Here is a 25,433-nt window from a genome sequence, read left to right on the forward strand (position 1 = left end):
TAGGTCAAAACACCCCCCCCCCTGAACTGCGTACTGCAAAGGCATAGAGTGACTGTCCCATATTGAACATATATAAGAGTGAGCTGATGGCAATGTCTCGCGTACAATCCCCACAGAGAGAGCAAGGGTTACCTTATCTACAGCTGCCAATCCAAAAAGCAGTCTTTGGCACGGAGTGAAGTGTAGTACCCCTAAGGGTTTAAACCAAGCCAGATAGGACCCGATTGCTGCCACCTATACTCCCCAGCCGGAGGGGCTAATGTAACAGTCCCCGTGACCAAAACCAGGAAGCAGGTAACAGCGTGAGGAAGTCTAACATTGGAACAAACTAACCTTATTTCCTGGTGAGGTGCAAAAATCAAAGTCGCAAGTATTTAGGGTGTGATGGGCTAAGGATGATCCTCCATGCGCCTACGAACAGATGAAGGCACAGCTCCCGGGTCACGGTCCGAGATGTCGCCCAGGCCTCTCTGTGATGAGTTGGAGGCTGATCTGCGTCGTCGATGTCTGCTGCGGTGCGAGCGTGGGGTTAGTTCTTGCGGGACCTGGATCCACGGCTCAGGCCTCATGAGTGTGCTGTACCACTCAGGAACTGCTACTCTCGGTATACCCAGGCTGTCACAAAATGCCGGTAAGTCGGCTGGAGTGCGTAGTGAGGTGGAGCGATTACCAACAGTCGCTACCAGGCAGAAGGGAAATTTCCAGCGATAAATGATGCGTCTTTCCCGCAGAACATTCAAGAGGGGGCGGAGTTCCCTTCTATGTTGCAGGGTGATGGCAGACCGGTCCTGGAAAATCTGTATCTGCGCGCCCTCATGTTGTAGCCGACCCTGATTCCGAGCCTGGCGCAAAATATCCTCCTTCTGGCTAAAACTGACCAAACAGCACACCACATCTCTTGGGGGGTCTGTGTCACGACCTTTAGGTCTGAGAGCTCTGTGGCACCTTTCCATTTCTATGGGGGCGTCAGGGGGCCTACCCAGAAGTGTATTACAAACAGCCCACACAGTTTGCTGCAATTGGGGGTTCTCCACTGACTCTGGGATGCCTCTGAGCCTTAAATTATGCCTTCTCCCCCCTATTGTCTAAGTCCTTGATGTGTCTGTGCATATCCAGCATGATTTGCTCCTGTGCACTGGCTACGTGCTGTACCTGCTGTAGTGCTGCTCCATGGGTCATGGCTGCTGTCTCCACGTGCTCCAGCCTGGTCGCCACCACTCTGATCTCTTTTTTCAGGTCCGAAATCGCCGCGGACAGGGTGGATTTAATGTCCATGGCCACTGACTGTAAATCCGCCAGGCAGAGGAGCGGCGAATGCTGCGCGCCATGCACCGGGGATCCGGCGTGTCCCGGGGGGTCAGGCGAGCCCGCCTGCGCCGCCATGTCTGCGGCCTGTGCGGAAGCCTCCGTCTGCCGGGACCTGAAAAGTTCAGGTATGGTCCGGCTCAGCTGTGTGCTCTGCTCTAGCTGCGAGCGGGGAACATGGGCGCTTCTCCCCGACATCCCTCGGTATCAGTTCGGGCACTATCGCTGTGTAGAAGCTTGTGCTGTAGCCCTGGTCGCCGGAGCTCCATTCTTAAGCGGCCATCACGGTCCCGCGCCAAGCCACGCCCCCCCTTTTCCCTGTTTTTAGTAGGGAATCTATATTTAAATTCAGTAGGGCTAATTTGGTGACAGCGTTATGTTTATCCCGGTAACTTGTGAAAGGAGAGAGATAACATTTTGCCAGTAGTGTGTTAAAGAGGAAGTAAACCCTGATGAGTTTACTTCCTCTTTCATTCCCTGCAAAGGCAAAGCATAATGGACTACTATGCATCGCATAGTAGCCCATTATGTGTCACTTACCTGACACAGGAGCCAGCGAAGTCGCTGCTGTCCCCTGTAGTCCGTCGCATCCATCTTGTTGGTGGGGTCTCGCAGCTCCGCCGCTGTCATTCAGCGAAGCCGCGATGACCTCACTCCTGCGCATGCGCACGGGAGCCGACACGCGCGGCAGCTCCGTCGATGAGAATGCCGTGCTCAGTGCGCCTGCGCGCCGCTGTCTACGGCGCATGCGCCGTAGACAGCGGTGCCTGTTTTCGGGCAAATATCTCCTAAACCATATAGGTTTAGGAGATATTGCTTGGACCTAAAGGTAAGCCTTAATCTAGGCTTACCTGTAGGTCAAAGTGGTTTGTAAGGGTTTACAATCACTTTAACTGTGGACATTACCATTGGATATGAGCTAAAGTGCCTGAAGCGCCACAATTCCTCCTGCATTTAGGGGAGGTGTGGCGATCAAATTTTGTTATTTTGTCTGGGGTTAACCTCCTTTGCACTATGTGTTGTATAATTTCCACAGAGCAGTACACTTTGTAGCCTCATAAGTGGATTTTAGGGCTTTTTGGCATTGTTTATTTGTGAATTTTTTGCCTAAATCTAGGGAATGTTGAAAGTGTGTCTTTTCTTGTAATATGTTATAGAATAAGGAAATTTCTTTAGCACCTGGGGAACTGGGCAAGTTGTAGGACTGTACCGCTGTGGGGATGGAAACCTAGAGGTGTGGGTTGTTTTTAAGGTAATGTGCTATTTGCAGTTACTGGTAAGGATGAATGTGGATTGGTCAACATTAATATTATGTCATGTGACAGGAGTCACTTTGGGCGGGGGGGCTGGTGGAACCCAGAATCCATTGGAGAGTTTGGGAAACCCTTAATTCAGCTACTTATGCACCTCCTATGTCTAAATCTCCTGTGTCTATTAAGGGCACAGGGTGACCAAGAAAATAATTTACATTAAGAATATGGGTTGCATAAACTTAGAACAGTAATATTTATCAACAATATCTCCCAGGAAATATACAAAGACTATTCCTGGTTTGTTTTATTCTGAACTATACACATTAATTGAAAGAACTGATAACATTGGCCTCTGTACAATGTAGGAGACGGTCCATCTGCTACTGGGAGCCCCTGCTATTGTGTGTTCATATAAACCCAATGCACTCTGTTAAATACCTTCTCTGCGTCTAGGGATAGAAGCATAGAAGGCGTTCCATTGGTGTAGGCTGATTGAATTAAGTTGAGAAGTCTTCTTGTAGCGTCAGAGGATTACCTACTGTCAGGAGACTAGCCGAGGGAGAGTCCACACAGGCCTGGCACAGTGGCTAATTTCCAATATGGCCGCACCCGCACACGTATTCTGAACGCATGTTTGTCATGAAGAAGACTTGTGCATGCTTGTCAGATCCTTGCGCCCTCTGGCCTTTAAAAGAGTGACTGCAGCACATGGACAATGCTGATTGGTCTTCAGCTTCAGCTTCCTGCTTCCTGTTCCTGTGTGTGCTTATGCTTCTGATCTCCTTTTAATGACCCAACCTGCCCTTGGATACCTCTTGTCACTCTCCCAGCTTTGACCTCGGATTGCCCATGGATCTGCTCTTGTCTCCTGTCCTGTGTATGACTTTAGCTTGCCTGACCATGTCTCTGTTCTTCTGTCTGCTGACCACTGGCTTACTGACCTTGACATCCATCCCTGACTATGCTTCCTGATTTACCCCATCTGCCCTGGTGCCTACCTGCAGTACCCAGCCTGCTGTACCTACCTGAAATACTTACCTGTAGCTCCAGCAATCCATACTTGCTGTATTCAGCTTGCTGCACTCTCCACAGCAACTTGTTTCCTGCTGTGTGCAGTCTGCATAATCATCAGCTCCACTGGGTCCTACTGCTGACCAGCTATGGAGAGGCCTTTACAACTGCTTCTATCATCTGTGGCACAGTCTGCAATCCCTGCTTCTCTGGGCTTTGTGTTCCAAAGAAATGTGGAAACTGACACTGAATCTTCTTTTGGGTTATTTATTTGGAACAGAAACAGAGTCTTTCAATAAAGGGTAGAGGGTTAGGAGTAATTTTAGGTACTTTAGATAGCAAAAATAATGGAAGTCCTTATAGAAAATCCACAGAATAAAGACCGTTTCACAACTGGATTTAACAAACCCCTGGATAGACCGCCTCTCACTAGGCCTAGCAGCCCGTAGGGTGTTCGACAAAGTCTCTGCCACACATTTGTGATGTACACTTGAGTGTTACTGAGGGACATAGATAAATTTAAAGAGCTAACATTCGGTACCAGGTTCTCTCAGCCGATCCCGCAATACCGTATGTGTTTTGATCCAGGTTGCGTCCTTCAACTAAGCCTCCAGGCTCCTTCAGAGAAGCCAGCCTTGCGCACGGTCTTCTCCTGAGGAGTCTTCCCCTGGGGATCCTCAGTTGCTTGGCCTCTCCCTTCAGATGAAATGGCGCCAGACCATCCTTGGGTCAGTAGGCCCCGAAATCCAGTCAGGCCTGTCCCTGCAGTAGCGTCGCTTTGGGCCAGCCAGCCCAGAGAATCGGGATGCATGGTTTTGCACCCCAGGCCAGGAGGGACATGAGGCTGGGTCAGGAGGACCACCAGAACCAAACAGACAGAAAAATAAAGATGAAACCCCGAACCATGTGGTGTCGGTACCTTAAATACCACCTCCCAGAATGCACAGCAGGAAACACTCCCACTGGGCTGGTTCCGAGAAAACAATGGCATTCAATACACCCAGCTAGACTGCTACTCTTGCCGGCGGCGACATCGACACCTGCGGTCAAGGAGAACCCAGTGCAACCCAGCTGGACTGGTACTGAAACCAGAAATTTAGAGAAATAGTCCTGAAACCCAACTGTGGTTTCAGACAAATTAACTTTTCAAAAAAACATAGCGCCTGTTCGTCAGGACCAAGCGCTACATACTCCTCCCTCTCATTTAGATGATGTCCTCATCGTCTGGGGAAGGAAAAAGAAAAACAAAGACTTTCAATCCTGAAAGTCAAGTACCTGAACTCGAAATTAGGCATTAGGGATGGAAAGGAAAAGGAAAACATTGAACATGAATTACGTTAAACAGTTGACATAAAACAAGTCACATAATACACAAACCCCAATACCTGACTATCTACACCACCAACTCTCCGGCAGCTTGATAGGCGATCTCAGTGATTCCTGAAAAGAAAATACACAAAGAACAAAACACATACTATGTGTACAATTATAGGAGGCAAAGTACCATTTCCAACAGAAAATCTCCAGTATCTTTGACTTGCATGTCTACGTGCAATTGTCCAAGTGTTTGTGCAAACTCCCACCATCTAGTGGCAAGAGCAACAAAATGCAAGTCCTTCATACAAGTGCTGTGATGACCTTGACACTGAGCTTTCCTCTAGTAAACCTAACACTATCTAACTAGCCCCACAGTCCTTGTACTTTTTTTTTTTTTAGCAGAGGGAAAACAGTCTCTATAATTGCTTCACCAATAAAAACGAGAGTCTGGCAAAGTTAATGTTTTCCCTTTGGCATCCACAGTGGTGATGAAGTATACTATGTTGTCCTGTCCCGGCTGGCAAATGACAACTTTATCAGAGTATACGTGCCTTCCAAAGCTCCAGTGCTGAAGACACCCAGCGAAACGTTTGTACATACTGGGAGAACATCCTTGTTTCCTAAAGGGCTTTGGTACTTTCAGATAGTCCCACACATCACTGGCATACCAATGCTCTTGGCTTTTCTCAATTTCTTGCATAATTTCCTTGGGAACATAGGGCAACTCCAAACCATATTCTGTAGCCACCCGATTATTCAACAGCCGCTGGGATCGTGCGAGCCTAGGCAGAGTTTGGGCACTTCCATTCCTGGGAGGCACACAAGAGTTTGGTGATTTATGTACCATAGAAAAAGACATTCTCTTGGACTCCGACAAAATCAGATTTTTGGGTAAAGTCAAGTCAATGGTTGAAGGGGTTCCCGCCCGAGGCGATGCACTCCCTGAATTCAAAGCTAACCAGCCAGATAAATTGCATGTTGCGGCCACATCATCTGCATTGGCCCATAACATTTCCTGGGACAAAGTCTCGAACAGATCATCATCCCCTGACAAATCAGACAGAATATATTTCTGAGTCCCACAACTCCTCTGCTGGCAAATATTTACATACAGTCCCACTCATTACAACTTTCCCAGATCTCTCACCTGTATCTGCAGTGGATTCCTTGGGAGCGATCTCTTTCCCCTGATCTGATCCAGGCGAATTCTGAGTTAGGCCTCAGGAGGCTTTCACGTACCCCACCTTCCTCTGAGCAGGCGTAGGGATTGTGGTAATGGTGGATGAAGCAGTGTCCATGATGTCTGGAGTAGCTCCTCCGGTGACAGTGGTGAAAGCATCTCCCTTCGGGATACTGGTTGCGGTGGTCGGTATACAAGTTGCAGGCCTCGCCACAGGAGCATATACAGCAGACTCCTCAGTGACGATGGCCGTGGCCCAGTCCATATAGTATGCATGAGGCAGCACGGTCGGTTGCTCCACTTTAAATAAGTACTCTCCACATTTCAGGCATCGGACAAATGGCCGGAGACTTGCGACCAGTCCCTCGCACCTGTTGCAGAGCATTCCCAGTGCCTCGACATCTCCCGTCGTATACAGTACAAAATGCCCCTGCGGTCTCAGGCAAATTCCTGTATCCCTGAGCCAGGCAGTCTCACACTGGCGGCATTTCCCACCGAAGGCATCCTGGGTCCCATGATAGACGATGTTCCTGGCATCCGGAACATTTTTTCTCCTTAGCACAGAAAAAAAACAGACTCTTTTCCTCTTTCTCCTACAACACACTCACGGGGTGCCTCATGCAGGAAAAGAAACAGGCAAGACTCCTCCCACTGGTTCCTCCAGTCACGCCACTCACAGGCTTTTTTCAACTCTGCCCACAGTCTACGCACCAGGCAGTGACCGTCAATCACTCCTTGTAAATATGGCGCAGTCCAAAAAACAAACCCTCTACCATATAAATTCCACACAGACAATTCTCTTTAGTTGTGAGAGGTAACGGCAAATCCCAGACGAGCCCCCACATGTAGCACTGACCCCCAAAGGAGTTGCTGATTTTATTGGGCTTACCGCTACCTCCTTGTTTGCTTCTCCGTCTAGGGATTCCCGTGATAGATGGCCCAAAGAAATGTGAAAACTGACACTGCATCTTCTTTTGGGTTATTTATTTGGAACAGAAACAAAGTCTTTCAATAAAGGGTAGAGGGTTAGGAGTAAGTTCAGGTACTTTAGACTGCAAAAATAATGGAAGTCCTTATAGAAAATCCAGAGAATAAAGACCATTTCACAACTGGATTTAACAACCCCCGGATAGACCTCCTCTCACTAGGCCTAGAAGCCGGTAGGGTGTTAGAAAAAGTCTCTGCCACAGACTTGTGATGTACACTTGAGCGTTACTGAGGGACATAGATAAATTTAAAGAGCTATCATACAGTACCACACTCTCTCAGCCGATCCGGCGAAACTGTATGTGTTTTGATCCAGGTTGTGTCCTTCAACTAAGCCTCCAGGCTCCTGGGGCTCCTCAGTTGCTGGGTCTCTCCCTTCAGATGAGACGGCACCGGACAATTCTTGGATCACTAGGCCCCCGAAATCCAGTTAGGCTTGTCCCTGCAGTTGCGTCACCTCGGGCCACCCTGCCCCGAGATTTGGGAGGCATGGTTCCGTACCCCAGGCAGGGAGGGACATGGGGCTGGGTCAGGAGGACCACCAGAACTGAACAGACAGAAAAATAAAGATGGAACCCTGAACCACGTGGCATCGGTACCTTAAATACCCCCTCCCAGAATGCACAGCAGGAAACACTCCCACTGGGCTGATTCTGAGAAAACAATGGCATTCAATACACCCAGCTAGACTGCGTTTCTACTCTTGCCAGTGGTGACAGCGACAAGGAGAGCCCAGTGCAACCCAGCTGGACTGGTACTGAAATTAGAAATGTAGAGAAATAGTTCTGAAAACCAACTGTGCTTTCAGGCAAATTAACTTTTCAAAAAACTTAGCGCCTGCTAGTCAGGAGCCAGCGTTACACTTGTTACTACCTTCAGGATCACCACAAGGAGAGCTCTCTCAGCATTTCGGCTTCAGGATCAGGTACAGTACTGTGAAAAAGTATTTGCCCCTTTCTGATTTTTTATTATTTTTTATTTGTCAGACTTAAATGACTCAGATCATCAAATACATTTTATTATTACACAAAGATAACCTGCATAAATACAAAATGCAGTTTTGAAACGATGGTTTAATTTATTAGGGCAAAAAAGATGTCCAAACCTGCCTGGCTTTATGTGCAAAGTAATTACCCCCTAACCCTAATAACTGGTTGTGCCACCCATGGCGGCAACAACTGCAATCAAGTGTTTGCGATAACTGTCAATAAGTCTTTCACATTGCTTTGGAGCTTCAAAACCTACATTTTGCTTTGTTTGAACCTTTTGTAGGTGGACTTGCTGTTGTGTTTGGGACCATTGTCCTGCTGCATAACCCAAGTCATGAACTGATGGCCGAACATTCTCTTTTAGGATTTTCTGGTAGAGCTCAGAATTCATGGTTCCATTAATTATGGTAAGTCGTCCAGGTTCTGATGCTGCAAAGCAGCCACAGACCATCATGCTACCACCACCATATCGGACTGTTGATATGATATTTTTGTTATGAAATGCTGTATTCGTTTTATGCCAGATGTAACAGAACGCACACCTTCCGAAAAGTTAAATTTTTGGCTTATCAGTCCATGGAATATATATATTTTTTTTATTTAAAGAATGCCGGTTATACAAGTAAACAAGTGAAACGACATGACAATCATCTGTGACTTACAATAGTGAATCATGAGAACTCACACAAGTCCATGTACACTGTTAAGATGCAACTTCTGAAATCCATCCAGTCAATCTGTTACCATAAAAAGAAGCGCTTATAAGATTTCAACTATATTTATCCAGAAGTTCCAACAGAACTGTTAGGGCTATCTTCTGGCTGGAAGGGAATATCTAGGTACCCTACACGCAGTGCACATAGATCCGTGCTGCAATTGTATTCTGGACGGTTACATGTAATGGGGCCCACGAGAGGGGAAGACTAGCTTGCCCCTCGCAGTCAGATGACAAGGCTACTTATTGTAATTAACTGGATCTAGTTATCGTCGTCTTATTTAGGCTATGGAACTCGCACCCAGAAAGCTGGGGGCAGTGCCAAACTGGGGTATCGCATTCGGGAGGGTTTTTGTTTTTATGGGGAGAAAGATGAGCGACACCCTTGGTGTCTCAAGAGAAAAGAGGGAATAGCTTATAAGAAGGAATAAGGATGTGGAGGTAGGAGAGGAGGAGGTGAAGGTGAAGCTCTGGCAAGACCACCGATCCAAGGCCCCAATCCCCTAAGGGACTGCCTGGTTATGTGTAGGACTTGTAGTCGTCTGAATATCGAAACAGATCCCAATGTGACCAGCGCGCATTATGTTCCTCCTCTCTTTCCCCTATAGCAGCCGTAAGTCGTTCCATACGCTGTATGTCGCCAATCCTGCCAAACCACTGCATCACTGTCAGATGGGGACCGCTGCTTCCACATATTGGGAATACACGCCCTGGCCGCATTCAGGAGGTGCTTCAGCAGGGATTTTCGATATTGCCTACTGGACATTGGAGTCAAGTTCAACAGTATTGCCGCTGGGTTGTCTTTTAGATCCACATCAGTGAGTTTGTGGATGATTCCTAATACCTGCCTCCAGAAGGGCGTCAGCACTGCACACTCCCAGAAGATGTGGAGAATCGTGCCGCTCTGAGTGCCACATCTTCAGCATAGGGGGCTGTGCCCTGGGAATATAGAGGCTAAAGCTGAGGGGGTCCTGTACCAGCGTGTCAGTACTTTGTAGGAGATTTCTTGGTATTTGCTGCATAAAGAGGACTTATGCGCAAAAAAGAGAATTCTATTTTTCTGCTCTTCTGTGAACTTGACATTGAGATCCCTCTCCCATTTCCTCAGGTATGGGGGATTGTCTAGGGACATGTTAGTCTGCAGGATATTGTATGAGTAGGAAAGGGATTTCCGCATCGGCTCCTCTCATATACACAGATCCTCAAAGGGTGTTTGTGGTCTGCGAAAGCCCTCAATTTCCAGAAGGGATCTGAGAAAATTTGAAAGTTGTCCAATTATAGGTGTCAATGGGGAGGGAAAACTGGGCGTATTAGCAATTCTAAAGTATCTGTGAAGTTCTTGTAGAGTTAATGGGTGGGAAGGGGAGGAACTGGGAGGCCTCACTCCACTCCATGGCAAGCCTTCCGGAGGTGCCAGTACTGACTCCTGTTCCAGAATGACCCAAAGCTTGTGTGATTTATGCCGGCACCAGTCTACCGCCCTGTTCATATGGACTGCTGTGCTGTATAACGCAGGGTCGGGGAGACCCACCCCCCCTCTGAGTTTTGGTCGGTGTAGTAGGGAGCTTTTAAGCCATGCAGGCTTGCCATGCCAGACATATTTAACCAAGATCGCGCGCAATTTACGGAAGAAGGTCCGTGGTAGTCTTACTGGTAGAGCTTGTAAAAGGTAAAGCAATCGTGGCATGATATTCATCTTTAACATGTTGCTTCTACTGAACCAGGAGATTGCCAGGTTTTTCCACCTCTCCAGGTCTGAGGAAAAGGTGTTAAGGAGTGGTTGAAAATTAAGTTGATAGATGAGGTGCAAATCCGCAGGGATTGTGCCTAAATACTTAATAGCCTGGGGAGACCACCGGAAGGGAAAGTTGTCGCTAAGAGGAGCCCGGGAGCCGGGGGATAGGGAGACGTTTAGTGCCTCTGATTTCTGGAGATTTATTTTGAAATCTGAGAGTGACCCATGGCGGCGTATTTCTGCCAGCAAAATTGGTAGTGAGGTGTGAGGATTGGTGACATAGAATAACAGGTCGTCTGTGTACGCAGCAACTTTGTGGTGGTATGTGCTTGTTTCAAGTCCTCTGATGTCTGGGTTGAGTCTAATATGTTGTAGCAGGGGTTCTAGCGAGATTATAAACAGGAGTGGGGAAAGTGGGCAACCCTGCCTCGTCCCGTTGCTCATTTTAAATGGGTTGGAGGCTACTCCGTTCACTCTGACTGATGCGGAAGGACAAGAATAAATGGCTGAGACCCAGGACAGAATGGAGGCTGACATTCCAAGGCGTCGCAGAGTGGCCAACAGAAAAGTCCAATTGACCCTGTCAAACGCCTTTTTCGGCGTCTGTTAACAGTAGGATTAAAGGTACATTAAGGTGTTTGGCCCTTGCTACTACATCAATCGTCCTGATCGTGTTGTCTCGCGCCTCTCTGTTACGGATGAAGCTGACCTGGTCCACAGAGATTATACGTTGGAGGACAGAGCCTATTCGTTCGGCCAATATTTTAGTAAACAATTTCAGATCGCAATTTAGTAGGGAAATAGGCCTATAGCTGGCACAGAGAAGTGGGTCCTTCTCTGGCTTTGGGATAACCGATATGCTGGCTTGTAGCAGGTCTGGCGGTATGGCCTGATTATCTAGTATTGCGTTGAAGGGGGTGATAAAATGGGTTGCCAGTTGAGTCTGGAAGTTTTTGTAATAAGAGGCGGTAAAGCCGTCGGGGCCCGGTGCCTTTCCCTTCGGAGCTCTAGCTATAGCATTTGTGAGTTCCTCCACAGTTATAGGCCGCGAAAGTAACTCTTCTTCGTTAAGCGCAGGTAAGTCTGCCATTTCCAGATATGTCTCAATAGCTTCTAAGCTACTCTGGGGACGATCTCCCATGGGATGAGAATGTAGATTATAGAGTGCTGCGTAAAAAGCCCGGAAGGCCTCCGCCATTTCCGCCGAGTCATGGATTTTATGTCCTGTGGAAGAGTCCACGGAATATTTGCCTAAAAGTCTTGGGGATAATCAAGATGTTTTTTGGTAAATGTCAGATTAGCCTTTGTGTTTTTTGTCAGCAGTGGCTTTGGCCTTGGAACTCTCCCATGGATGCCATTTTTGCCCAGTCTCTTTCTTATTGTTGAATCATGAACACTGATCTTACCTGAGGCAAGTGAGGCAGTTCTTTAGATGGTATTCTGGGTTCTTTTATGACCTCCTGGTTTAGTCGTCGTTGTGCTATTGGAGTCATTTTGGTTGACTGGCCACTCCTGGTAAAGTTCACCACTGTTCCAAGTTTTCTCCATTTGTGGATAATGGCTCTCACAGTGGTTCGCTGGTGTCCCAAATCCTTAAAATGGCTTTGTAATCCTTTCCAGACTGATACATGTCAATTACTTTGTTTCTCATCTGTTCTTGAATTTCTTTAGATAACGGCATGATGTGTTGCTTTTTGAGATCTTTTACCGTCAAGTGATTTTTTGATTCTGGCAGTAAGACCTGGGTGTGGCAAGTGAAATTTAACTCTGCTTTCCAAAAAATTATGGTTAATCACTTCATTCATGATTCAGCATGGGAGGGGGAAATTACTTTTTCACATAGGGCCAGGCAGGTTTGAGCAGCTTTTTTCCCTTAATAAATTAAATAATATTTTAAAAACTGTATCTTGGATTTACTCAGGTTATCTTTGTGTAATATTAAAAACTATTTGATGATCTGAAGTGTGAAAAATATGCAAAAAAAAAAAAATATGCAAAAAAATAAATAAAAAATCCGGAAGGGGCAAATACTTTTTCACAGCACTGTACGTGAAACCTACCTTGAAGGAAGCCTGTTTGGTCAAAATTAACATGGAAGGGGAGCAATTTGAAATACCTGGTGGCTAATAATTTAGCATATAGTTTTAGATCCACATTTGTCTTTCCCTGGTTTGGGTAGGGCAAGAAGGATTGCAGACGACATATCATCAGGAAATGAGGAGGATGCCACATCATTGAAAAGATTTTGAAGGTGGGGAGTAGGGATGAGCCAAACACCTCCTGGTTCCGTTTGCACCAAAACCTAAGAACGGACCGAAAATTAGCGTGAACTTTAGAACCCCATTAAAGTCTATGGGACTCGAATGTTCTAAATCAAAAGTGCTAATTTTAAAGGTTAATATGCAAGTTAGTTTCCTAAAAAGGGTTTGGGGACCCGATTCCTGCCCCAGGGGATATGTATCAATGCAAATTCTTTTTTTTTTTTTTAAACGGACGTTTTTTCGGGAGCACTGATTTTAATGACACTTAGAGTGAAATTTTTTTTAAATATTCCTTTAACTATCGTGCCTGGGGGGTGTCTATAGTATTCCTGTGAAGTGGCACGTGTTTCCCGTGTTTAGAACAGTCCTTGCACAAAATGACATTTCTTTTTTTTTTTTTTTATACTTAAATGTTTATTAATAATTTTTCATGGTATACAAATGTATAAAAGCTTTACAGAAGCGAAAATGCAAATACTGTCAGTTACAGTAAAAGAACATAGGAGCTTCGTTACATAGGTATGAGTGTCAACAACGATTTGAAGTGTGAATATTAACAACATCACTGTCAGAAAGATCGAACATGGAACATCAACATAGGCAATAACTTGGTGAAGAGGATAGGCAGCCATATTAGCGGAACGCAATATGGGTTACATACGCTATTTGCACAATATTAAGTAATGATTGTGCCTATCATTAATCTATAGGGTAGAACAACAAGAGTATGGTACAGAACAGAACTTTTCACTGTGTGGATCTGGTGCCAGATACTATGTGAGTTGCACGCTTTGTGGATCCTTGATCCACGGGTCCCAGTCCCTGAGGAATTTCTTTGTGGTAAGATGAGCTTTGGAGAAATTGTGTTCCATTGTAAAGTTGGAATTTAAGATGGTTATTACTTCTCGGATATCAGGAGGTTGTGAATTTTTCCATTTGCGAGCAATTGCCAGTCTTGCAGCGATTAAGACATGGGTGGACACTGTGTGGGAATTTTTGGGCCAGGATGGGATCGTTAAGCCAAGAAGAAGGTCCAATGGTGAGAAGGTCAGAGTAGTATGGGTGCTTGAATGAAGAACAGCCCGGATTTGGGACCAGAAGTCCTTGAGAGATGGGCACTCCCACTAAATGTGAAAAAGAGAGCCTAGGGACCCGCATCCCCTCCAGCATAGAGATGATGCATCTGGGAATATCTTAGCAAGTCTGTTGGGTGTATAGTACCAGTGTTGGAAGAGCTTTTGCAATGCTTCCCAATGTGCTGTACAGTGTGAGAGCTTGGCAGGTAAAGAGAGAGCATGGTACCACACATTGTTAGGTGGACTAGATGGGATATGTGCAGACCATTTTAGAATTTGGAATTGAAGTGGGTCTACTGTAGGCCGAGACAGTTCTTTATATAAGTACGAGATGCCCTTTCGGGTAGGGTCCTTCGTGGTGAAGTATGTAATCGTACTGTGCAGGATCCCGCGGTGGTTTTTCCATTCAAGTTTGTTGATTAAGGATCTGATCCTTAAGTAGATATAGAAGGATTTGGGGGAGATATTATAGGCTTGGAGCTCCGCGAAAGATCTCAATTGTGAGTCAGAGAATAACTTTCCGAGATCAGAGATGCCTGCGTCAATCCACGGCCGTATGGGGAGGTCAGGGAGAACAAGCGCGAGCGACTGAGTTGGGATAAAAGGCAGCATGGAGTGTGGTAGACCTTTCGACATTTGAGGAAGAGAGTTCCAAACTCTGAGGGAGGCAGAGATAATGTCCAGAGGGTAATGTCGTATTCCAGGTGCGAGAAGTGAGGCAGATATAAGTAGTTTAGGTTCGGTAGGCAATGTTGCTGCCTCTATCTGTGCCCAATTGGATGGGGTAGACGTATTCCACCAATGTTTAAGTTGGTCCAGAAGGACTGCCTTGTAGTAAAGGGTAACGTTTGGGGCACCCAGACCTTCCATGCAGGTTGGAGCCATCAGATTCTGTTTTTTGATCCTAGGTTTTTTGTGATGCCAAATGAATGCGTGGAGGATGGATTGAAGAGATCTCAATTGGACCGGAAGGAATGGTACCGGCAGAGTGCGGAAGACATATAAAATATGTGGTAGCAGAAACATTTTAACCAGAGCAATCCTGCCAGCCCATGATACAAATGGGTGGTTCATCTCAAGGGATAGGTTTTGAAGCTTCTCTACGAGGGCTGAAAAATTAGTGCGCAGAAGGTGTTTACTGGGAGAGGTCAGATGAATTCCTAAATAAGTCAGAGATGCCTTTTTAGACCAGGAAAAGGGGGAAGATGTAGATATTTGTTGGATAGTTAATTTATCTAGACCTAAAGCTAGCATCAAGGATTTGCTGTGATTTACTTTATATAAAGAAATCGCGCTAAATTGATCTAGGGTTTGTTGCACTGCAGTCAGTGACTGTTGCGGGTCAGAGAGCAAAATTATCAATCATCCGCATATAAGCCTATTTTATGTTCCGATGGGCCTATTGTGATGCCTTTAATTTTGGGATCAGAACGGATACGTTGGGCTAAGGGTTCCATGACCATGGCAAAAATTAGGGGTGAAAGAGGACATCCTTGGCGTGTGCCATTAGTGATATACAAAGGATCTGATATGACTCCCGAGGTCCATACTCGTGCGCTGGGGTTTGTGTAAAGACATAGGATGGCGTGTAGGAGCGTGCCAGATATGCCAAACTTCTGTAGGACAGCTTCTAGATATTTCCAGTGAACCCTGTCAAACGCCTTCTCTGCATCCAGAGAGAGGAGCAGAGAAGGCGTTTTGGTGTGTTCTGCCCATTGGATAATATCAATGAATCGTCGGGTACCATCTGAAGTTTGTCTGTCAGGGATGAAGCCCACCTGATCTATATGGATCAGTTGGGTCATCACCGTGGAGAGTCGGAGAGCCAATAGCTTAGCATAAAGCTTGGTGTCTGTGTTCAAGAGCGAAATGGGTCTAAAATTCCCTGGGGTGTCCGATGGTTTACCTGGCTTGGGGAGGGTTACTATGAGGGCATCCAGACACTCCTTTGGCATTTTGCCAGAGGAAGCGTACTGATTGAATGCATTGCACAGATGAGGGGAGAGAATGTCAGTAAAGTGCTTATAGTATTCATTGACGAATCCATCGGGGCCCGGTGCTTTGTGTAGAGGGAGTGATTTGATAGCGGACTGAATTTCGGCTATTGAGAATGGGGCGGACAGGTCTTGCAGTTGCGTCGGTGTCAGCGTAGGTAGTTGAACCGAGGACAGGAAGGAATCTATAGCGTCTGTATTTATCGGAGGATCTGACATTGTCTTTTGGAGGTTATAGAGGTCCGAGAAAAAAGATGCAAACGTATTGGCTATGTCCAGGGGACTAGTCATGCGCGCTCCTTTGGAGTTTAGAAGATATGGGATTTTCGACTTGCGTTGCTGTTGTTTAATTTGTTTGGCCAGGAAGGCTCCAGATTTATTACTGAAGGCATATGATTTTAATTTTAGTCTTTTGATGTAGTAGTCAAATTTGTGGTTCAGTAGTTCAGTAAGGTCTCGTCTACGGTCACGAAGGGAGTCTAACACTAGCTTAGTGGGGTTGGTTTTGTGGACTATTTCCAAGGATTTGATTTGTTGTAAAATTTTATCTATTTCTGCAGTACGTCTTCTGCGTTCTTGGGCTACCAATTTCATAAAAAGCCCTCGCAGAGAAGCTTTGTGGGCCAACCAAACTGTAGCTTGATTAGCCACTGATGCACAGTTGTGCTCAAAGAAACTCTCGATCTCGGATTTTATTACATGTTCATATTTCTGATTGGTGAGCAGGGATGAATTCATGCGCCAAACAGAATGGTTAGCGGGGCAATGTTGGGGGAACAGGACCAGGGAAATTGGTGCATGGTCTGACCATGTGATTGTGCCAATGTGGGATTCTGAGGTGGATAGTAGAGCTTTTTTGTTCGTGAGAAAAAGGTCAATCCGAGAGTAAGAGTTACCAGGGTAGGAATAAAAAGTGTAATCACGCTCAACATCATGTGCACATCTCCATGGATCATATAGATTTTCAGTGTCCATAAACGTGGAGAGGGCGGAAGTTTCCTTCCTGCCAGGATTGGTAGAGTCTAGCAAGGGATCTGGAATGGCATTAAAGTCCCCACAGATAATTAGGGATTCATGATTGACCAGTTGTAATTTGGCCTTGAGTTGTTTATAAAATTTTCTCTGAGATGTATTGGGTGCGTAGACATTCGCCAGCGTTATGTGGTGATTGTCAATCGTGGCTGTCATTATTATAAATCTACCCTCCTCATCCGTGTTAATTTGGTGTGGGATAAAAGTCATATTGGAGTTGACGGCTATCATTACTCCACACTTTTTTTTGCCGTGATTGGAGAAGAAATAGTGGGAGTAGTTTTTATGTGTACATTTGGGTGGATTAGGTTTTGCAAAATGTGTTTCTTGTACACACAGTATATCAGCTTGTTGCCTGCAAGCTTCTTTCCAAAGGAGGTTTCTTTTGAAAGGGGAGTTAAGCCCCTTGGCATTGAGGGATACTATCTTGATTGGCATAATGTTAAGATATTAAAGACTATGCACAGGTGTCGAGCGCGACCACAAGCTGTATAGAACAAGGTATCACAATTCTTAGATATGGCAACTGCAAACGTTAACACACACAAGTTACAAGTTGTGATCCCCGGCTTGCTAGAGCAAGGCGGAGACCACGATATCTTCTTGTATGTAAGTGTACTTAAAAGGAAACAGACCTCAGGGACTGGCAGTTCAGTCAAAGAGTGCTGGGCACCAGTGGGTCAGCGATATGATAGAGCGAGAATAAGAAAAAGAGAAAAAACAAAATGAAACAGAAAAAACACACAAAAAGGAGCAATCAAAATAACCTAAACTCGTAGAGTGTCAGAGGTAAAGAAAGGAGCTTACTGCAGTGTGCTTGGCACACGTTAACTCAGTGGGGGTGTGAGACTGGAAAGGTTGCCCTGGCAGGCTTTTACGCATGCAGAGGACAAAGTATTTCGTAGGAGACATCAGGCTTTGTCGATTCTGTTTGAAGGTCGTCGAGGAGGAGGTGGTGATGCTGCAGGGTGCTTCTCCGTTTTGTGCGACTTTGTGTGGATAGGGAGTAGGCCCCAGTTAGTCAGCTTTTTGTATCCGTCTTTGGGGGATAAAATCGGGACTATTTTTTGCTGGTAGGTGACTAGTAGTTTGGTGGGGTAACCCCAGCGGTACGTGATATTGTGCTCCTGGAGTAGGGATGTGACCGGTGAGAATGCTCTACGGAGCTCCATGGTGGCAGGAGACAAATCCGGAAAAAGAGAAACTTTGCTGTAGGGAGCTGGCAGGGGCCTAAGATTTCTGGCTGCACGAAGGAGCTGTTCCTTGATCTGATAAAAATGGATCCTGGCTAGGACATCTCGGGGAGTGTCAGCTGGGAGGTGGTCTGGCTTCGCAATTCTGTGCGCCCGATCAATGACCATATCTTGGGGTGTGAGATTAGAAAGCAGGGTAAGGAAAAGTTGCTGAAGGTATTTTGGGAGGTCATTAGGTTGCACGGTTTCAGGGACCCCTCTAAATTTTATGTTGTTGCGCCTGGACCTGTCCTCGAGGTCTGTGAGCTTCAATTTTATTTTCTGAATTTCATCTGTGTGGTGATCGTGGGCATCGAGGAGTTCATTGTGAGATTTACTCATATCAGAGAGATGTGCATCTGTCGTGTCTGCTCTATCCTCCAGGCAATCCAGCCTGTCATGTGCCTGGGATAGGGAAAGCTGCAGCTCCCTGTGGAGATCTTTCTGCAGGGTGAGCAGCATGGATTTTAGCATGCTTTCAGATACAGGATTATCAGTCACCGGTATGGTAGCCAGGGTGGATAAAGGGGCTGGAGTAGCAGGAGCAGGGTTAGGGTCAGTGCCATGATGCTTTTTAGCCATGTGAGCCTTGTGAGGAGAATTGCAGGGGGAGGAGGCCAGTCTCTTACCTCTCTCCTGTGGTATGTCTCCTGTGTTGAGCGGTGGAGGGGGTAGACTGTCCATCTCCTCAGCCTCCTCTCTGACAATCCGGTCTGTTGAAGACTGTGTGTGAGGCATATCATGTTGTGCTGGCCTGTGTGGCGCGGAGCCTGTGTTGCGGCCGCCCCGTTCGGTGCCATCTTGGTTGCCTGTGTGATCCATGCGGCTGAAGTATTCGGTCATACGGCGCGGTTGTGGCGGCAGATGGCGGTGTCCGGGCATGCCGCTGTGTGTCCCACAACCTTCCCCTCTCTAATGAGTGAGAGAGAGTAGGTCCGTCGGTCCGAGGTTGGTATGTAAACCTGCCGTGGAGCGGAGCTCAGTTCTCAGGCAGCCATCTCGCTCTGCGGCTAGCAGAATGACATTTCTAACGGAAAAAAAGTCATTAAAAACTGCTTGCGGTTTTAATGTAATGTCTGGTTCCGGCAATATGGGTGAAAATCATTGAGAAAAATGTCATGGGTAGCCCCCCTGCCCATTACCAGCCCCTTTGGGTCTTGTACGGATATTAAGGGGAACCCCGTACCCAAATTAAAAAAAGGAAAGGCGTGGGGCCCCCAGGCCCTATATACTCAGAACAGCAGTATACAGGCGGTGCAAACAAGACAGGGACTGTGTAGGTTTGTTGTGTTAAGTATAATCTGTTTGTAATTTTGAACTGGTACATTTTTAAAGTGTAGCTCCAGGCTGCATTTTGTGGGACAGAGGCTGCATTTGGTGGAACACAGGCTGCATTTGGTATGACACAGGTGTCAAAAAATCTATTTTTAAGATTTTTGGAAAACATAGGGAAGGGTTATCATCCCTGTATATTTTTTTTTGCCGTTCAGCTTTTTTCATCTCCCTTCCTGTTGTCTCCTCCTGTTTGCAAGTAGGAGACATTTGTAAGTCGGATGTTTGAAAGTAGGGGTCTGCCCTATATGCTCTGCAGAAATTTGGGCCTAAGGTGTTGGTGTTGCCACAACACTGCAAGCCCTCAAAGTGACTCTTGATGGGCCCTGGAACACACTGCTGTGAGCTAATAGATCAAGAAAAATTGGGCCTTTGGTGGTTGTGGTGGTGCTCACAGTTACTCTCAGTGGGTGCTGGAATGGGCCCTGCTGTGAAATATTATATCAAGAATTGTAAGTACATGCACCTGTTAAACAGGGGCTGAAAAATTGGGCCTTAGGCACTAGTGCCAAAACACTGCAACACCTCACAGAAACTCTAGTTGGAGAGCAGGAATGAGACCTGCTGCAAAGTATTGCATCAAAAATTGTAATTACATGCCCCTGTTAAACAGGGGCTTAAAAATTGGGCCTTAGGCACTGGTGCCACAACACTGCAACCACTCACAAATATTGTAGTTGAGCATAGCAAGGAACCCTCCTGCAAAATATTGCATCAAAAATTGTAATTACATACCCCTGTTAAAGTGGTTGTATGGTAAATTTTTTAACTTTTACCTACAGGAAAGCCTATAATAAGGCTTACCTGTAGGTAAAAAAATATCTCCTAAACCTGTACGGTTTAGGAGATATTCCCCTCGGTATGCGCCGCTGACTGCAGCGGCGCATGCTCACAAGGGGGTTCTCGCCGTGAAAATCCAGCAGCGCCCGTCCAGCCGGACTGAAATCTCCCGCGCGCATGTGACGATATCGCGGCTCCGGCCACTCACAGCGCCGGAGCCGCGATACCCGGAAGAGACGCCGAGGGAGCATGTCAGCTCCCTCGGCGTGGATCGGGCCAGATGTCGGGGCCTCGTTCTAAGGTAAGTATTTCATAATGAGCTAGTATGCGATGCATACTAGCTCATTATGCCTTTTGCTTTGCAGGTTTAAAAAAAAAAAAAAAAAAATTTGAGGGTTTACTACCGCTTTAAACAGGGGCTGAAAAATTGAGCTCTCATCACTGGTGCTGGTGCCGAAACACTGCAACCACTCACAAATATTGTAGTTGAGCACAGCAAGGAACCCTCCTGCAAAATATTGCATCAAAAATTGTAATTACATGCCCCTGTTAAACAGGGGCTTAAAAATTGGGCCTTAGGCACTGGTGCTGGTGCCACAACACTGCAACCCCACACAGATACTCTAATTTGAGTACAGGAATGAACCATGCTGCAAAGTATTGCACCAAAAATTGTAATTACATGCCCCTGTTAAACAGGGGCTGAAAAATTGGGCCTTAGCCACTGGTGGCCGCGCCCAGAACCAAAAATGTTCTTCCAAGCTATCAGCAGGATCATTGAGGAGGAAGAGGATAGTCAGTCAGCATAACAGGATAGACACTCAGCATCAGCATAGGCAGTCTTGAAGGGATGTGACATTTAAAAAAAAATGATTCGGTTACATCAGCTTCAGGTGCTTGGTAGCTGCTGGTGATCTAAGGCTGATTCATCTTTATGAAGGTCAGTCGATCAACTGAGATGGTGGACAGGCGCACCCTGTGATGAGTTACAAAGCCTTCAGCAGCACTGAATGTGCATCCGGAGAGAACGCTGGATGCAGGACAGGCCAGTAGCTCAACTGCATACTGTGCAAGCTCTGGCCAGTGATCCATCCTCAAGACCCAATAACCCAGAGGATTTTCGATGGGAAAGGTGTCCAAGTCTGACCTTGGCCCTAGGTATTCCTGCACCATGTAAGTCAGACGCTGCCGATGGTTGCTGGAACTGATCATACCTTGGGGCTGCGGACTAAAAAATTGTCTGAATGCATCGGTCAGATGGCCACCTTCTCCATTGCTCCTTCTGTGACTGAAAGAAGCCTCAGCAACATGTTGTCCAGGACCAGGAATTTTTTAACCTCCCAGTCTCTGGGAACGCGTTGCACAGACCTTTCTGCAAGGCCTCCCGTAGATGTCTCATCCTCTGCTCCCTCTGTGGTGGCAAGATAAGGTCCGCAACCTTACCCTTGTACTGTGGATCAAGGAGAGTTGCCAGCCAGTAATGATCCCTCTCCTTGATCCGAAGAATACGAGGATCCTTCCACAGGCTTTGCAGGATCAGGGAGGCCATGCAGCATAGGTTAGCTGAGGCATTCGGTCCAGAGTCATCTGGGTCACTAAGGACGACATGATCCGCAGCCATCTCCTCCCAGCCACATACAAGTCCACGGGCTTCTTGGGACTGTAAATCATCCCTTAAAGACTGCTGCTGATGCTTAGTGCCAGGCTCCACCTCCATGCTGACACAATCCTCCTCCTCCTCTTCTTCCTGTGTGATCGGCGAGACAGCAGGAACACTGTCTGGATAAAGGGGGGCTTGAGAGGCAAGGAAGTCCTCCTCTTCCTGCCTCTGTTCTGCCTCAAGTGTCCTGTCCATTATTCCATGCAGTGTGTGCTCCAACAGGTGGACAAAAGGTACAGCATCACTGATGCATGCACTGTCACTGCTCACCATCCTCGTGGCCTCCTCAAATAGTGACAGGACAGTACATGCATCCCTGATCATGGCCCAATGGCGTGGGGAAAAAACCGAGCTCCCCTGACCCTGTTCTGGTGCCGTAGTCGCACACGTACTCATTGATGGCCCTCTTCTGCGTGTGCAGCTGCTGCAGCATGGCCAACGTTGAGTTCCACCTGGTGGGCATGTCACAGATTAGGCGGTTCTTGAGCAGGTTCAATTCCTTTTGGAGCTCAGCCAGCCAAGCACTGGCATTTTATGACCGGCAGAAATGCAGAGAGACTTTCCTGGCTTGCCTCAGGACATCCTCTAAGCCCGGGTACCTGCCCAAGAACCGCTGCACCACCAAGTTAAGAACGTGTCCCACACAGGGCACATGGGTCAGTTGTCCCTGTCGGAGGGCGGAGAGGAGGTTGGTGCCATTGTCGCAAACCACCATTCCTGGCTTAAGTTGGCGTGGCAGCAACCACCTCTCAGCCTGCCCCTGCAGAGCTGACAGAATATCTGCCCCAGTGTGGCTCCTGTCCCCCAAGCACACCAGCTCAAGCATGGCATGGCATTTTTTTGCCTGCGTACTTGCGTAGCCCCTTGAACGCCTACGGAGCACCGCTGGTTCCGAGGACAAAGCACAGGAAGAGGCCATGGAGGAAGAAGAAGAGGGGGTGGAGGAGAGAGATGTGTCACAACCAGTAGTAGCATTTTGGAGGCGTGGTGGCGGAACAACCTCCAACACTACTGCACCTTGTCCTGCATCCTTCCCAGCTGCCAGAAGAGTCACCCAATGCCGTGAAAGATAGGTAACGTCCCTGTCCATGCCTGCTGGACCATGAGTCAGCAATAATATGCACCTTACTGCTGACCGCCCTGTCCAGCAAGGCATGGACATTGACTTCCACATGCTGGTAGGGGGCAGAGTCTACCAACTGAAAAGGCAGCAGTTGAAGTGCTAGCAATTTAGCAAAGCTAGCATTCAACCGCTGGGCATGTGGATGGCTGGGAGTGAACTTCTTTCGATGGTCCAGCATCTGTGGCAGGGAAATTTGGCTGTTACAATCGGGCGTCGGTGTACCACTAGCAGAGTGCCCACAAGACTTGGCTGTGACACATCTAATTCTACAACTTCATTCCTCTCAGTGCAGGTTTCAGAGAGGACTGAAAGTATAGTGGGGTTGGAGATCCCAGCTGATAAGGAGCAAGGAGAGGTCCGCTTTGTTCTTTGGCATGGGTCTTTAAGGTACGCTTGCCAACGAACTGCATGGCAGGTCAACATATGTCTGGTCAAGCATGTGGTGCCCAAGTGGCTGATGTTTTGGCCATGAGAGATACGCTTGAGACATATGCTGCAAATAGCAGCAGTGCGATCTGATGCACTTGTCTCAAAAAAGGCCTACACCAAAGAACTTTTGGAATAATGTGCAGAGGCAGCGCCCTGCACAGGCGGAGCTCTGCGGTGTGATTCAGTCGGTGTGCTGCCCTTAAGCTGGCCCCTGGAGGGCATCCTGCCTCGTTAAAGATGTGCCTCCTCTCTCCTATCATGTACCCACATGGAGTCAGTGACCTCATCATACCCTCCATCCTCATCACTGGAGGAAACCTGGCAGTATGCTGCAGTTGGTGGAACATGACTGCCAGATTTCTGTCCTTCTTGGGCATCCCCTATCTCTGAGCTCATGCTACTGCCTTCCTCTAGCTGGGTATCATCACCAGAACCTTCAAAACGCTGGGCATCCTCCTGAAGCATGTACCCAACACTGTGCTCAAACAGTATGGGGGACTCCTCAGGTGGACATGGTGGGTCTAGGGAAGGAGTGACTGATGCCATTGAGATGAGGGAAAAGGCCACATTGGCAGCTGCTTTGCCAGTACTCTGAGCCTGGATGAGAGAGGATGAGGAGGATGAGGAGGGCTTGGTCATCCACTCTACCAAGTCTTCGGCATGTTGCGGCACAACACGTCCAGCTGCCGAAAATAAGGACAAGCATGTCCCATGGCCATGTGCTGATGAGGATGCACCGCATCCACGACCATCACTGTTGCCTCTAAGCATAGAGCCTGCTTGCCCTTTTTTATTGGTTCATGACTGTCTGCCTCTCCTTGTTGGCCTTTCAGACATACCAATGGCCTGCAGGGAGATGAGAACACCAGCAATTGGGGTAGCTTTAGGTGCACACTAAGCAGATGAAACAGTACACCGACTGTAATTACTGCAGCTGCCTGTGGTATAGGATCAGCAGAACACCAGCAATTGGGGTAGCTTTAGGTGCACACTGCAGATGACACAGTATACCGACTGTAATTACTGCAGTTGCCTGCCTGTTGTATAGGATCTGAAGAACACAAGCAATTGGGGTAGCTTCAGGTGTACACTGTGCAGGGGGCACAATACACCGACTGTAACTGCTGCAGTTGCCTGTGTTATAGGACCAGAACAACCCCAACAATTGGGGGTAGATTCAGGTGTATACTGTGCAGGGGGCACAATACACTGACTGTAACTGCTGCAGCTGCCTGTGGTATAAGACCAGAACAACATGAGCAATTGGGGGTAGCTTCAGGTGTATACTGTGCAGGTGGCACAATACACAGATTGTAACTGCTGCAGCTGCCTGCGGTATAGGTACAGAACAACACAAGCAATTGGGGGTAGCTTCAGGTGTATACACAAACTGCGAACGTGGCCAAAAGTTTGCGAAAGGGAAGTTCGCGGCGGACCCCATTGACTTTAATGACAGGCGAACCTTAAAAACCTCCAGGTCATATTTTCAGCCACAAAATACTTACTAGCTGTGAACACATAGTCCCACAACATGTACACTGACATAACAAAAGTATTAAGTGAATCTGGAATCGACAACGACAAGCATTCTTTTTTTATCTGTGAAATTTTGACAATTCAGGAGCGTATGGAGGCCATGGAGGAGAGGCAAGGTCAGGGCAGGCTATGAAAGGGGTGCAGGAGATGATCAGTGCCACAGTCAGGGCAGCACAGTCCTGTGCCAGTGTCCAGTGTGCCAACCTGTGCTTGAGCCCCTCCTTCTGCCCGGCTCTTGCCCCCACCTATGCAGGGCTCCACTGCGGTGGTCAGGAGGTGCCAGTCCAGTGCTGATCAGCCATGGTGCTGGCACTGCCTGCTGATTGGCTTCTCTGCTGCTATCTCCCTCACTGTCTGAAACCAGCACCGCGATAGAGACTGAGCACTGACACCAGCCCCGTGATAGAGAGCACTGACACCAGCACCGAGATAGAGAGTACTGACACCAGCACCGAGATAGAGAGCACTGACACCAGCACCGAGATA

Source organism: Lithobates pipiens, unplaced genomic scaffold (assembly GCF_037356315.1).
Source record: "Lithobates pipiens isolate NorthernLeopardFrog02 unplaced genomic scaffold, aLitPip1_a1.2 Scaffold_10, whole genome shotgun sequence".
Taxonomy (NCBI): domain Eukaryota; kingdom Metazoa; phylum Chordata; class Amphibia; order Anura; family Ranidae; genus Lithobates; species Lithobates pipiens.